This window comes from Mesoplodon mirus (assembly GCF_964341445.2).
Source record: "Mesoplodon mirus genome assembly, chromosome: 6".
Taxonomy (NCBI): domain Eukaryota; kingdom Metazoa; phylum Chordata; class Mammalia; order Artiodactyla; family Ziphiidae; genus Mesoplodon; species Mesoplodon mirus.
Window position 1 is genome coordinate 81,008,787 of NC_138982.1, and position 15,618 is coordinate 81,024,404.

Consider the following 15,618-nt stretch of genomic DNA (forward strand, 5'->3'; position numbering starts at 1 on the left):
GTCTTAATTCACTTCGTAGACTATACCCATCACCTGGTCTTAATCCCTCCTGTGACATATCCCCAAGCCCTGCCTTTTTCAAATCCCACATTCTAACTTCATAGTTGATATTGTTAGATGATGTTCCTCAGTCAGTTCAGATTTGGTGACCGAAAACCAGAGTCATACCTTACCACTAATCTTTCTCTACCTCCGTGTATTTCCTGTCTCCATTAATAGCACTACCATCCACATTTCTCATTCTGGATTTCCTTGTCTCCCTACACATCCAGTTAGTCACCAAGTCTTAGACATTTAATCTCTGAAATGCCTCTAAAATTGTTCTCCTATTATCCACCTCTGTTGCCCAAGTGTAGTCCTGATCTACTTTTCATCTGAATTCTTACAGGAGCCCCCTAACTGGTCTTGTCCATTTCCAGTTCAGCTTCTGCCCTCTTGCCAGCATTTTTTTCTTCAAACATAGACTTCTATTACCTACCCAACTCCTAAGGTAAGCACTTAAGATCTTTTGTAGTCTGGCCGTAATCTACAATTTCTGTTTATTCCCTTTAAATTAAGTTGTACTTTCATCATACAAAATAATGGCCATTCCTAGAGCATACCATGCACTTTCATCACCCAGTCTTTGCTCATGCTCTTCCTTGTTTCATGACTCTTCTCATTTTTCACCTGATAAACTCCTATTCATCCTTTAAGACAAACTCTTGTCCATCAGAATGTGGGCCCTGGAACAGCAGCATCAGTAGCATCTGGGAACTTGTTATAAATACAAATTCTTGGTGCCCTACGGTAGACCCTACTGCATCTGACACTTTGGAGGATGATGACCAGATCTGTACTTTAACAAGCTCTTCAGGTGATTCTTACCAATTCTAAAATTTAAGAACCACTGTTCTAAGGCACAATTCCTTTATCAATGTCCGCAGCACTTTGCATATACCCATAGTACTTGCTACCTTGTTTCATAATCATATTTACCCATCCACTTATCTATTTCCTCTGCCTCATACTGAGCCCTCAAATTCAGATACAATATTTTTGTTTATTTCCTAGCACCTGCCAGTGTCTGGCATACAGGAGACGCTTGATAAGAATTCGGCACCTTAAGCACACTCTACTCCCCTCCAGGATTCGGTCCAGTCAGAGTGCATACAAACACACAGCGCTGATAATCAGAAGGTGTCCAAGGTTTCTACTCTTAAAGGCTGGCATGTGCCACACTAGCCAAAAGCACACATACTGACAAGACCAAGTGTCAGCAAGGATGCAAAGAAACTGGATCTCTCATACATTGCTGGTGGGTAAAATGGCACCACTACTCTGGAAAACAGTTTGGCAGATTTGTACAAAGTCAAACATACACTCACTGTGTAATTCAGCAATCACACTCCTGGGTATTTACCCTAGAGAAATCAAAACTTATCTTCACCAAAAAAAAAACTGTACACAGATGTTTATAGAAGCTTTATTTGTAATAATCAAAACCTAGAAACAACCCAAACATCCTTCAATGGGTGAATGGATAAACAAACTGTGGTACATCTATATAGTGGAACACTACCCAGCCATAAAAGGGAACAAGCTGTAACACATGCAACAACGTGGACGAACCTCAAGGGCGTTATGCCGAGGGAAGAAAGCCAGTCTCAAGAGGTCACGATTCTATTTATATGGCATTCTCAAGAGATGAATTTATAGTGATGAAGAACAGATCAGAGGTTGCCAGGGGTTATGGTTGGAGGGAAGGGTGTGACTTGGAGCGGATAGTTGGAGGGAGGTTTTGTTTTGTTTGCATAATGGAAGAGTTTCGTATCCTGATTATGGTGGTAGTTATCGATACATTAATCTATACATGTGGTAAATTTCATAGATCTACACAGACATACGAAGAGTGCATGTAAAAACTGGTGAGATTGGAATAGGGTCTACAGTTTAGTTGATAGTATTGCACCAGTGTTGATTTCCTGGTTTTGATAATGTACTCTAGTTATGTAATATGTTATCTTTGGAGAAAGCTGGACGAAGGGTACACAGAAACTCTGTTCTGTTTTGCAATTCCCTGTGAGTCAAATAATTTCAAAAGAAAAAGTCTTTTGAGAAAAAGAAAGCACAGGGATTTCTGGTGAAAGCTAAATTAGAAAGCGCTGCTTGACACAACTCTAAAATGGGCCCCAGGAAGGGAGATGAGTTCGTTGCCCAGTGGAGATGGGAAAGGAGGGAAGTGGAGTGGAAATTCCTGCCTTGGAGACTGTTTGGTAGGACGTGGCCCAGGCCTGTTACCTCTCTCCAGTGTGACTGCGGACTCCTGCTCGCTCGAGGAAGAGTGAGTACTGGGGTGGAGAGGGTGGTGAAAGCTTCCTCCTCAGCAGTTTCCCACATGGGGAGAGTGGGAGGAAAACCTTTCCTCAATAGGCCTAGGTGGGAAAATGGAAAGAGGGGTTAAGAAATGTTGACATCCTGGACTTCCCTGGTGGTCCAGTGGTTAAGACATTCTGCTTCCACTGCAGGGGACATGGGTTCCAACCCTGGTCAGGGAAGTTCTGCATGCCGCGCGTCCGGCCAAAAAAAAAAAAAAAAAGTTAACATCCCTTAACAAGGTTAAAGGTGTGCCCAGTGAAAGATTAAATGGCATAAGAACTCAAGCTCTGGAATCAAACTCCACCTCAGATCCCAGCTCCATCACTTATTAGGCATGTAACTTGATCACTTTAATGAACTTTGCTAAATCCCACTTCTCTATTTAAAAATAAGAGAATGGGACTTCTCTGGCAGTCGAGTGGTTAAGACTTTGCACTTCCACTGCAGGGGACATGGGTTTGATCCCTCACTGGGGAACTAAGATCCCACATGCCGGGTAATGCAGCCAAAAAAATAAAAATAAAAATAAGTAAAAAGAAATTTTTTTTTGAATAGGAGTAATGATACTGTGTATCTCAGAAAGCTGTGAAAATTGCATTAGGTAGTTTATGTAGAGCACAGCCTAGCACATATTAAATATATAATTGATGTTGCCTACTCTTTTTAATATTATTCTGTATAATTATCAATATTCTAAGTAGTAGAGAAAATATGTATTCATATGATTCTGATTATAATGTAATTTTTGATGATCCAGAGGTACTTCAGGATCCTTCACTACTTCAAACATGATGAAATGAGCACTTAGTCCCTGTATGTGTATACACAGACAATTTAACTTAAAGGTACTAGTTGTTACTTTCTATCACAGGCTTCTTATCTGCTTTTTACTGTAGGTACATTATCTCTAACCCATATAGCACTCAGGAGGATAAACTGAGATGAAGAAACCACCTTGGCATCGTTAGACAGATCACCCATCACACACAGCTAGTCAATCTAGTCAGTCCGATTTCAAAGCCACGCCTTTTCCATAACTTTATGTTACCTCAGTATTAACCTCAGTGTTAATCCATGAAAGCTGCTTAAACATACACACAGACTAACACTTGTTCCTTTCACATCAGATTACAGGACAGAATATGCAACTCCTGTCACAGCCTAGGGCAGATACTTCCAGGCCATTGCTGGGGCCAAGACTTGAACACTAGACAATGATGGAAACCAAGAGCCCAAAGCCAGCTGTAGTAAGAATTCAGTCTGGGGTTCCAGCCAGTAGGTCAAGCCAGGAGTTGTAGGGAACCCTGCCAAGGTCTGAAGTCCAGGCTGGCAATCAGAATTGGAAGAGGCAGGCAATGCCCAGCAGAAGGCACTCCGGGGAACTCAGACTTCCTCTCTGTCTCCTCTTGATGGTAAATTCCAGCTAAAGGTGAGAAGGCAGAGGTGAAAACCCTGAGCCTGGGATTTCCCTGGTGATCCAGTGGTTAAGACTCTGCGCTCCCAATGCAGGGGGCCCGGGTTCGATTCCTGGTCAGGGAACTAGATCCTGCATGTGCCAATGAAGAGCCCACATGCCGTAACTAAGACTCAGCACAGCCAAATAAATAAACAAATAAATATTTTAAAAAAGAAAGAAAGAAAGAAAAGAAAACCCTGGGCCTGCTAGAGCTACTGCAGGACGTTAGAAACCAGGGTCAGGAAGGCCCTAGCAGAAGTTCGTTGATCAGTAGGATGGACACAGGTCCCAGGTGGCTGGGGTAGACTTGGGGGAAGTGAGAGAACACCAGAAGGAACCAGGAGTCAGGACATCTAGATTAGCTGTCCCCACGTGGTCCCTATCTGGCTGTAAAACTGCATACAGGTCCCTTCATCTTAAAATAAGGGAATCAGGTTCACTCAGTGGTTTAAGCCATGTTCCTTAGAACCCTAAGAATCAAAGCCTGTCCTAGGCAACTTGTGGGGGGCAGAGTTGTGGGGAGCAAGCAGGTCCTGCCTTTCTAGAAGTCTCCCTTTTTCTCTTTGGAGTACCCTTCCAAGACTCCTGATTTATCCAGGATAAGAGACATTTAATAGGTTTCCACCAGATTCAGGGCCCTGTAGATGGTGCTGATAGAGACAAAGCTGAGTAAAACCCAGTCCCAACATCATGAATTCCCAGACTGTGGCCCAGTGGGGAATGATTCCAGCAGTTGTAGCTGTTTGGGATTTCACTCAGATTCACTAAGGCCCAAAATTCTAATACCACAAACCTGAGGATGAGAAAGAAGGGAAAGAGGGAAAGGAAACCTCCCCAAGATGGCAGGCCAGTCTTTCGTGCCTCAGAAAGATCGATTTACATGTCACCTGGTAAATGATAATATTCTGGTTCACAGCAGATGCCCTGTGATTGGGTGTTTCATGTGGCCAATTGTGCTTGTGCTTTATGCTCTACTTAAAATCAGGGCATCTGCTCTGTCCTTTGGGAAGTGCTACAAGTCTCCTGCTAGGAATTGCTCAAGTCCTTTCCCACAGCTAAGGGGAGAAAGGAAATTGAAATCACTGCTTCATAAATTACAGCACATGCCTACCCTCTAGAGTCTGAGGTTATATGACAGAAGAGGATTTTCTGTGTTTCTAGTGTTTCCCCCTCACCAGCATTTAAAAACACATTTAAAATATATTACAAGTGCATGAAACATAGAAACTAATTTTTAAAAAATCTATGTGGAATGTGGCTATAATACTCCTAATTAAAATCATACAAGCTCCTTTCTAGTAAGGGTACCCTTTTTTCCCTCTCATCACCAGCTTATCTTGAATCTATCAGTATGCTTTTTCACCTGTCCTAAACTTGAGCTGGTATAATGAAGTAATTAATGGGCATTGGGTCTTATATCTAAATATTCACATTTCAGCTTTAAAAATACTTGCAAGGCTGCATTTCAAAATTGATCCTTAGGCCTGTTTATAGTCCATGAGAACTATGCATTCTGAAATTTGTATACTGGAAATTTATATTCATAGTCACATAAAAATATCCATATTAAACATGCATTCATATACATAGATTTTGTTAAATTCTCAGTGTATACTGAGAAAATAACTGGTAATATTAAATTAAATTTTTATTCTATTTTAAAAGGTGACAGAATAAGAAAATTGTCTTTGCCATGAAAACATTAGAAACCAGAGAGGTGGAATCCTAATGAGCTGAGGACAGAAATTATATCTCATTTGCTTTCCTGTCTCCAGTTCTTCTTAACACCTTGACAAGTAGATATTTAAGAATTGTTGAATTAATGTCTGATGCAGAAAGTTTATTAAAAAGATAATGAATAAAACATGGAGACACGAAGATCATCTGTTAAAGGGAAATTTAGGGGCAGGATGTATACCAAGTTTTCTTTTGTGCTTAATAGCTAGATATTTTGATGGATTGATTGAGACATAAATTCTAATGCATCTCTGGTAACCAGGTCAGCCTATTGTTCCTGCTTAAGTTAGAGAGGCAGAAATGCAAAGGGTCCAAGGCGGGGCAAGCAGGGGGTGGTGGTGGGATGAAATGGGAGACTGGGATTGACATATATACACTAATATGTATAAAGTAGACAACTAATAAGAACCTGCTCTATAGCACAGGGAACTCCACTGCACAGTAGAAACTAACACAACATTGTAAAACAACCATACAACCCCCCCCCCAAAAAAAATCTTTTGGAAAGAAGAAAAAAAGAAATGCAAAGTGTGACTGGCTTATTAATAAGCCAGAGCAGGGAAAAGAAATTTGCTTCTGGAATAAGTTGAGAAGGGAAGAGCTGGAAGGGGCCCTAGATTTCATCAAGTCAAACTACTGCTAACCATTTGGCTCTTCTGCAGGCAGAATGTCCCTATTTATCTAGTTCCTCCCCAGCTTCAGTGCTATAGGCCTGAATTGACAGAATAGTTGGTAGGGACCTCCGTCTTTCTGTGTAAAACAAGACTCTGCAAGCACTTAACGGCTACGGGAAAGCAGGCAAATTTAGAGAGGCCAGGCCCACTCAGGACAAGAAGCAGGGCTGAGTGTTTTAGTTCATGACAAAACATCATTTACTGCCTGCAAGGATGTAAAGAGAAGGCATGCACTGCAGCCTGGCTGCAAGCAGCAAATCAAGATCAGCAGATTTTCTGAAGTCAGAATGGGATGCATGTTGTTAACCTCTGAGCAGATGTCACCTGAGACCCTGTAGCCTATGTGGTCATGAGGATGAGGTTTCATCCATCAATTGCTCAACAACAATCCTATCACTGGGCCTACATGGCCCTCGACACATGATGTAAGAGACATATTCGACAAAGGCATTTCCTGGGGGGATTCTCCAAGATGAATTCAGCCAATGGAAAGGAATCTTTCAAGTGGCCTGATTTCACTGGAGACAAGTGAACACATATGCATGTGTGCCTGTGTGAGTATACACATCCCCAAGATGCTGCACTTTCCTAGAAACAAAGAATGGGAGAGCAAAAAGCTTCACGAGCATCCCATTAGGATCCTTTCTCTCATTTATTTTTAGACTCCCTTGGCACCATGCTGAGAGAGGAAGCAGAGGAGGGGCTCACCCAGATGACGCGGCTTTTCAGTGAGGGTTTGGGGGCTGGGGATTTGCCAAGTGGTTAAAACCCTGTGTCTGTGGAAGTCCACGGCACCTAAAATATCTTGGCCCTTTTGTGTTCAGTAATGCCAGGGAGTTTCCAGCCATTCTAGGAGGGACCAAGGGGATCCTCCTAAAGCTCCTACCATTACCCAGAATGTACTCCTCTTGTCTTAGCACACATTGAACCGGCTCTTGACTCTCCCTCTGACTGTCAAGGATCTCTGCCACTTTATGGCCATTTGGCACACTTTGGGAAGGATGAGAGCCTCCTTCCTCCACCTAACAGAGGAGAGCGTTGCCAGGGAAAAATGAGATTACGGAAGACAACAAAGAAAGGAAGAAGCAATGGGCCTTCCATGTCCATTAATGAATTCATTCATTCATTCATTCACCTAACAAATGGTTATGGAACACTTGCCATTTTCCAAAGCCTGTGCTAGGGGCTGAAATACAGACAAATAAGGAACAGCCTGGCTTTTGAGGAGTAGAAATCGTCTAGTGGGACAACAAAATCAATACAATTGTGTAATATAACACAACAATTGTATTGATGCATCTATACCCTGGGGTAATATAAGGACGTGGAGGAGGACACCAAGCCTAGACTGAGGGCATCATCCAGACAGACACGTGCTCTTATTTCTTTGAATCCAATGAAGTGAGTCACTCACAAAGGAAATATGAAGAAATAACTCATAGAACAAATAAAAAGATTGACTGGTAGTACAGTAAGCTTGGCTGATTGATTTTGGTGGCAACGGTCTACAAGGTTTTACAATTTCCCCCACCCCCAGCAGTCAGCGGCCTGGATGTAAAAGCAGACAGTGAACTGTAATTTTTTTTTTATTTAACTATAGTTGATTTACAGTTTGTGTTAGTTTCCGGTGTACAGCTTCAGGTTCTTCTGCATTACCGGTTATTACAAGATACTGAATACAGTTCCCTATGCTGTACAGTAAATCCTTGTTTATCTGTTTTGTATACAGTGGTGTGTATCTGTTAATCCCATACTCCTAATTTATCCCTCCCCCGCTTCCCCTTTAGTAACCATAAGTTTTCTGTCTGTGAGTCTGTTTCTGTTTTGTAAATATGTTGATTTGTATTATTTTTTTAGATTCCACATGTAAGTGATATCACATGATATTTGTCTTTCTCTGTCTGACTTACTTCACTTAGTATGATAATCTTTAGGTCCACCCACGTTGCTGCAAATGGCAATATTTCATTCTTTTTATGGCTGAGTAACATCAATGGATTGAACTTTTGATGCGAGTTATGTCGAGCAGGTGCAACAAAAGGGCCTGTTTGGAAAGGGAATTGGGTGTTGCTGAGAGAACAGTTCCGATAACCAACCAGAGGTTTGAAATTGAGTAGAGGAAGGAAGAGAGACTGTGAGAAAGCTAAAGAACCAAGGAACTGGAGGTCTGGAGGTTGTCAGTGTATTAGATGTAAGCCTATGAGAGTAGAGGGCTGAGGATAGGAGACTCATTCATTCATTCATCAAGTATTTATTGGGTGATGTTTTAAATTAATTTTTATTGGAGTGTAGTTGCTTTACAATGTTGTGTTAGTTTCTGCTGTACAGCAAAATTTATTGAGTGATTTTAATATGTGAGGTAGTGTTGTAGTGCTGGGAGTATATCATGAACAATTCTAATTGGCAGGAGAAGACAATGAACAACAAGAATAATAAATATGTAAATTATGTAACCTATTAGAAGGTAATAAGTACTATGGTGGGACGGGGATGGAGAGAATAGTGTGGGGTAATAAGGATTTAGTATCTAGTGGAAGAGTGTGATTTTAAGTGGGATTGTCATCATAGCCCTGGTTGAGAGGGTAACATTTGAATAAAGATATGAAGGGAGAGAGGGAATGAACCATGCACATATGTGAATTAAAATATTCCAGGCAGGGAGCACAGCCACTTTAAAGCCTTGAAGTGTGAGAGCATCTGGTGTTTTCATGAAATAGCAAGGAGGTGTGTGGAGTGGAGTGGGCAAGGGGAAGAAGTAGGAAATGGGGTAGAGAGATAACGGGGACCAAATGTGTAAGCACTGCAGACCCTGGTAAAGACTTTGGCTTTTCCTTCGAGTGAGATAGAAAACCATTGCACGGTTCTGAGCAGAGAAGTGACATGATCACTGTGGCTGCTATGTTGAAAATAGAAGTCGGGAGGGTCCAGAGTAGAAGCAGGGAGACCAGTTAGGAGGCTAGTATAATAATCCAAATGAGAAATGCAAAGTCAGACTTTGATCAGGGTGATGGCAGCAGAGGTGGTGAGAAGTAGTTGGATTCTGGATGTGTTTTAAGGATAGAGCCAATAGGATTTCATGACAGATTGGATGTGGGAGGTGAGCTAGAGTCAAGTATGACTCCACGATTTTTGGTCCAAGCAAATATAAAGATGAAGTTGCCATTATCTGAACTGAGGAAGGATGTAAGAACAGGTTGAGGGGGGAGACTAGGAGTTAAAGTTTGGATGCATTGAAATCAGAGATATTGGTGTTTAAATTTTCTTAAGTGGAACCATTCTGAATGATCATAAGACCCAGGGTGTGACCCAGGGTGTCTGAAAGTGGAATAAAGTGAAGTTGTTATGATTAAAGAATTTAAACTCTGGAAGTTGAAAGGTTAATGAAATCTCCTAGGACGGTCTCCTAGGATGGTGGCCCAGGCAGGAGAGGAAGAAGCAGCGCCAGGCTGCTCTCACCCTTAAAATACAAAGTTTGAATATAAATAGCTACAGGTCACACAAATATTAGTTTGAGGTGTTCAGAATTTGAATTGAACTTAATACATTAGAAGTAAGCAAAATGATCACATTTGCTGAAACACACCAGACAAAATTATGATAAAACTGTTCGGAACATATCCAGATGAGTTAGATTTATAATCCCATTGTAGTGTGGATCAAAAACAGTAGACTGAAAAAGAAATTCAATAAATTTCACAATTTAATCTTAATTGTTTTATTAAAAAGCTTTTTGGATATGTTTAAAGCTCAATGATACTATTTATATCGACTCATGTAGCATTTTAGAAAGCATGGCCCTGTGACATTTTAGGAAAGTTTGCTAATAGTAACAGCAAGCCAAGAAGTACCCTCAGCATCATTCACAGGCTATGTTTCCAAACTCTGTCCTTAGCATCATTAAGAAGAAACAACAGGATACCAGTGTCTCTATAACTCCAAGTATAATGAAAGACCAAGTTCAGAAACTGATATTTGATAAAGATTTTTAAAACATCATACTGGTAGATGTAATTTATGCATCTGAATTCATTAAAGACTTTGAAATGATAATACAGGTTTATACGGGTTCTGCAGATACAGATGGATATTTATCTCTATGTACTGAAACGTTACTTGAGAAGAGAGAAATCAAGAAAACTCTTGCCTTATATTGCCAATCAGTAAATGAAGAAAAAAAGATAATGAGGTAGCTATAAAATCCTTTTTTAAAAAAAAATGCCACCTTGGGCTTCCCTGGTGGCGCAGTGGTTGAGAGTTCGCCTGCCGATGCAGGGGACGCGGGTTCGTGCCCCGGTCCGGGAGGATCCCACATGCCGCGGAGTGGCTGGGCCCGTGAGCCATGGCCGCTGAGCCTGCGCGTCCGGAGCCTGTGCTCCGCAACGGGAGAGGCCACAGCAGTGAGAGGCCCGCATAACGCAAAAAAAAAAAAAAAAAAAAAATGCCACCTTGTTTCTGACTGTCAGTAACCCCAGTCTGGGCTTTTTATCTCTTCATAGATGAAACACAAGTAATCTAGATGGGCCTGGATATTTATAAGTAGATAATATTAAAATCTTCTTCCCTTGTAGAAATTATGTTTGTGGTTATTAAAATATTCAGCATATGCAGTCTTCATCTTTTAGTTCAATAGAAAAATATAAATGATATAGGTGGTTGAATTCCTATCAAAGTAGCAAAGACATTCTCCAGACTTACATAATTCACCTGCTGAATTGGAGATGATTCACCTTCCAGTGACTTCACAGGTGTTAACTTGGCCAAACACAATAGGTAAATCATCTTCTATTCATTTTCTTTTCTGAGGCAAGTTTTCAGTATCATTGTTTAGGAAAAATAGCAAAACATACATATTATAAGTCCATAACATGTCCATTTGAAAATTAATTTGCATCAACTTCTGAGATGTGAAGACTATGTAATGTATATTTTGTTTTTTAAAAAAACTAAATTGAGTTCCTCCTAACTAAATCAGGAGGGGGAGGAATTCTAAATCAGGATTCATGCAGTACTGAATTACACAAAGGAGACCTGATTGTACAGTGGTGTTCAAATAAAATGGTCCAGAGAGGAGTTGAGGAAGAAACCTACCCATCAGTGATCTAGACAACACAGACATGTGGCTGTGAAACCTGGGCATTTGCTTGGTGAGAACCTCATCGTCAGATATTCATGGCTGATGCCTAGGAGCTTGTGAGAGGCCATGGGGAAGAACAGCCTCAGTTCTTGGTCCTGCAGGATCCCACCCAGTGGTTTGTTTTTGTTTTTTGTTTTTTGTTTTTTTGTGGTACACAGGCCTCTCACTGTTGTGGCCTCTCCCGTTGCGGAGCACAGGCTCCGGATGCGCAGGCTCAGCGGCCATGGTTCACGGGCCCAGCCGCTCCGCGGCATGTGGGATCTTCCTGGACTGGGGCACGAACCCGTGTCCCCTGTATCAGCAGGCGGGCTCTCAACCACTGCGCCACCAGGGGAGCCCCCACCCAGTGGTTTTACCACCGCCCAAGCTTCTGGCTGCACTGAGTGGCCAGTCCTGGTCAGCGGTGCCCTCTTTTCTAAATCAGTGTCAGCACTGGTCTCTCTAATGTATACTTTTCTTAACAAGTGCTTTGCGAAGCTGCTGATAATCATTATTATTTCGGTAGTCAATATTCAGCACATATTCCCCCTTCTTATGGGAAGAGACAAAGAAACTAGGGAAGATTACTCTAAGCCCACAGTTTGAAGACATGATGACTGAGGAAGCAAGCCTGAAGGAAGAAGTGGGTAGGTAGGATAGGGCTAAATCTTAAATGGGGGTACAGGAGACTTAAGGTAAACAATAGAAAATTGTTCTTTATACATGTAGCTCTCTTGCTAAGTGATGAAGGTGGTATTTTAAGAAAATAAGTGTGAAAGTAATGCGCAAGATGTATTAGGACAGGGAAAAACTGGTGTTACAGAGAGCTGAAGCTTACACCAAAAAATCTAAAGATTAACATTTTTGCATCGCCTTAGAGTATGCAAAGAGTTTTCACACACACCTCATTTGATCCTCACAGTACCCTGTGGGTGGATACAAAAGAAGATATTATCTTCATTTCACAAATGAGGAAGCAGGAACCTAGACTAGTTAAATGAGGCGATGAAAGTCACACAGCTGTGATTGGCTGAGCCAGGATTCCCATCTCATACCAGAGTCCAGTTCCATTTCTCCTAACATGACTGTATCCTGGATAAATGTGGTAGCAGGAATGGAGAGCGAGGGATAGCTCAGAGAGATTTTGAAATAACAAGTGAAAGAAATTGGCAGTTGATTGGGTAGAGGTGATAAAGAAAGAGGTGGAGAAGGAAAAGAAAGAGGAATAGGTGATTCCCAGGTTTCTAAAGCCTGGAAGATGATGAGGTTAACCATATCATCAGCTATGTTGGCAACATGCTTACTACTTGCTGGGCCCTGTGCCACACACTTGGCTACATTGCCTCTTTGAATCCTCACAACTCTTTGGTTTGGGCAGGAGGGGAGCGTGTATTATTATTATCCCCATTTTACAAGGCAGTTGTTCTCACTTTTAGAGGAAGAGAAAAAAATCAAGATTTTTGCTCCAAGACTAGGTAAGGCTCAGCTGGACTCATTGGCTTACGGTGACCATACTTGGGGCCTGAGTCACAGGCAGAGGTTTGGTGTTCTTGTATGTGTGGACATAATTATGTTGCCAGCTATGAAGTAATCAAGCTGGGCCGATGGTGGTTGTGATGGTTCTAAGTACAGCACTGCCAAACTGTTTGTTTAATGCCTCCTAGGTACATTGCCTGTCTTTAAAGTAGGCTGTACTAAGTAGCTGGTTTTGCCTTCACTCTGGCCTTTAAGGTGGTCAGCCAGGTAATCCAGGTACATAGATAAGAATGCTTTCCCCCTTGTTACTATTTTAAAATAAACATATAGGGAACATCCCTGGTGGAGCAGTGGTTAAGAATCCGCCTGCAGTGCAGGGGACACGGGTTCGAGCCCTGGTCCAGGAAGATCCCACATCATCCCTTAGATCCTGTGGAGCAACTAAGCTCGCGCGCCACAACTACTGAGCCTGTGCTGTAGAACCCGCGAGCCACAACTACTGAGCTTGTGTGCCACAACTACTGAAGCCCGCACGCCTAGAGCCCGTGCTCCACAACAAGAGAAGCCAACGCGATGAGAAGCCCATACACCGCAACGAAGAGTAGCCCCCGCTTGCCGCAGCTAGAGAAAGCCCGCATGTAGCAACAAAGACCCAATGTAGCCATAATTAATTAATTAATTAATTAATTAATTAATTAATTAAAGAAAATTTAGGTGAGTTTAAGAAAAAATAAACATATAAGTATAATTACCAAATGACTAGTTGTATAAATATTGCACTTATGCAGAATACACTATTTAGACTAAAACTCTTAAGTACAGTTACATTACTTCTTAACTGTTACTAGTTATTTTTATTTCTTAATTGTTATCAATCACAGTCCAATGTAAACCTGCTTTTCCCCTTAGGTTAACCAATTCACACATTTCTACCTGGTCCCAGGCCTCTACTGGTGCCCAGGATTTGTGTCAGACCGTGATTGTCCACATTTCCCTATAACCTTCAAAGTGCTCTATAACCTCATTTAAAAATCACTCAAGAAACAACCCTTCCCAAATTTCCTGCTTTCAATCCCTGCTTTCTCTTCCTCTCTTGGTCAGACAGAGAGAGGAAAACAATTTACATGTCAAATAAAGTAAATAGTGGATGAAAAATTCCCCAAACTTTTGTCAAAAAGTAGTTTACCTTACAGCTCATTTTATTTTTTAATTTTATTTTTTTATTGAAGTATAGTTGATTTACAATGTTGTGTTAGTTTCAGGTGTACAGCAAAGTGATTCAGTTATACATACATGTATATTATTAATATATGTATTATATATATTCTCTTCAGATTCTTTTCCCTTATAGGTTATCACAAAATATTGAGTATAGATCTCTATGCTATACAGTAGGTCCTTGTTGATTATCTGTTTTATATATAGTAGTGTGTATATGCTAATCCCAAACTCCTAATTCATCCCTCCCCACCTTTCCCTTTTGGTAACCATAAATTTGTTTTCTATGTCTGTGGGTCTATTTCTGTTTTGTGTGTAAGTGCGTTTGCATCATTTTTAATTGGAGTCCATATATAAGTGATATCATATGTTATTTGTCTTTCTCTGTCTGGTTTACTTCACTTAGTATGATAATCTAGGTCCAGCCATGTTGCTGCAAATGGCATCATTTCATTCTTTTTTATGGCTGACTAACATTCCATCGTATATACATACCACATCTTCTTTATCCATTCACCTGCCAATAGAAATTTAGGTTGCTTCCATGTCCTGGCTATTGTAAATAGTGCTGCAGTGAGCACTGGGGTGCATGTATCTTTTCAAATTATGGTTTTCTCCAGATATATTCCCAGGAGTGGTATTGCAGGATCATATGGTAGCTCTATTTTTAGTTTTTTAAGGAACCTCCATACTGTTCTCCATAGTGGCTGTATCAATTTACATTCTCACCAACTGTAGGAGGGTTCCTTTTTCTCCACACTCTCTCCAGCATTTATTATTTGTAGACTTTTTGATGATAGCCGTTCTGACTGGTGTGAGGTGATAACCTCATTGTAGTTTTGATTTGCATTTCTCTAATAATTAGCGATGGTGAGCATCTTTTCATGTGCCTTTTGGCCATCTGTATGTCTTCTCTGGAGAAATGTCTATTTAGATCTTCTGCCCTTTTGTTTTTGTTTTTGGTTTTTTTTTTGCGGTGTGTGGGCCTCACTGTTGGGGCCTCTCCCGTTGCGGAGCACAGGCTCCAGACGCGTAGGCTCAGTGGCCATGGCTCACGGGCCCAGCCGCTCCACGGCATGTGGGATCTTCCCAGACTGGGGCACGAGCCCGTGTCCCTTGCATCTGCAGGTGGACTCTCAACCACTGCGCCACCAGGGAAGCCCTTCTGCCCATTTTTTGATTGTGTTGTTTGTTTTTTGTTGTTGCTGTTGTTATTGATCCGTATGAGGTATTTGTATAGTTTGGAGATTAATCCCTTGTTGGTCACATCATTTGCAAATATTTCCTCCCATTCTGTAGGTTGTCTTTTTGGTTTTGTTTATGGTTTCCTTTGTTGTGAAAAACCATTTAAGTTTAATTTGATCCCATTTGTTTATTTTTCTTTTTATTTCCATTACTCTAGGAGATGGATGCAAAAAGATATTGCTGTGATTTAAGTCAAAGAGTGTTCTATGTTTTCCTTGAGTAGTTTTATGGTATTCGGTTTTACATTTAGGTCTTTAATCCATTTTGAGTTTATTTTTGTGTATAGTGTTAGAGAATGTTCTAATTTCATTCTTTTACATGTAGCTGTCCAGTTTTCCTAG

At 41.1% G+C, this 15,618-nt stretch overlaps 1 protein-coding gene across 2 annotated transcripts in view; it reads left to right on the top strand.

Moving 5' to 3' along the window:
* GPR156 (G protein-coupled receptor 156) overlaps positions 1-15,618 on the top strand; it is a 94,354-nt gene that overhangs the window by 53,959 nt on the left and 24,777 nt on the right. Inside the window, exon 1 of one of the 2 annotated variants that reach the window (XM_082625598.1) lies at positions 1,151-1,297. The exons of the other annotated variant lie outside the window; for it this stretch is intronic. The gene's annotated coding sequence lies outside the window, so the exon portion shown is untranslated. Of the gene's footprint in view, positions 1-1,150; positions 1,298-15,618 lie in introns of those variants that run through there. 2 annotated transcript variants of the gene reach the window in all.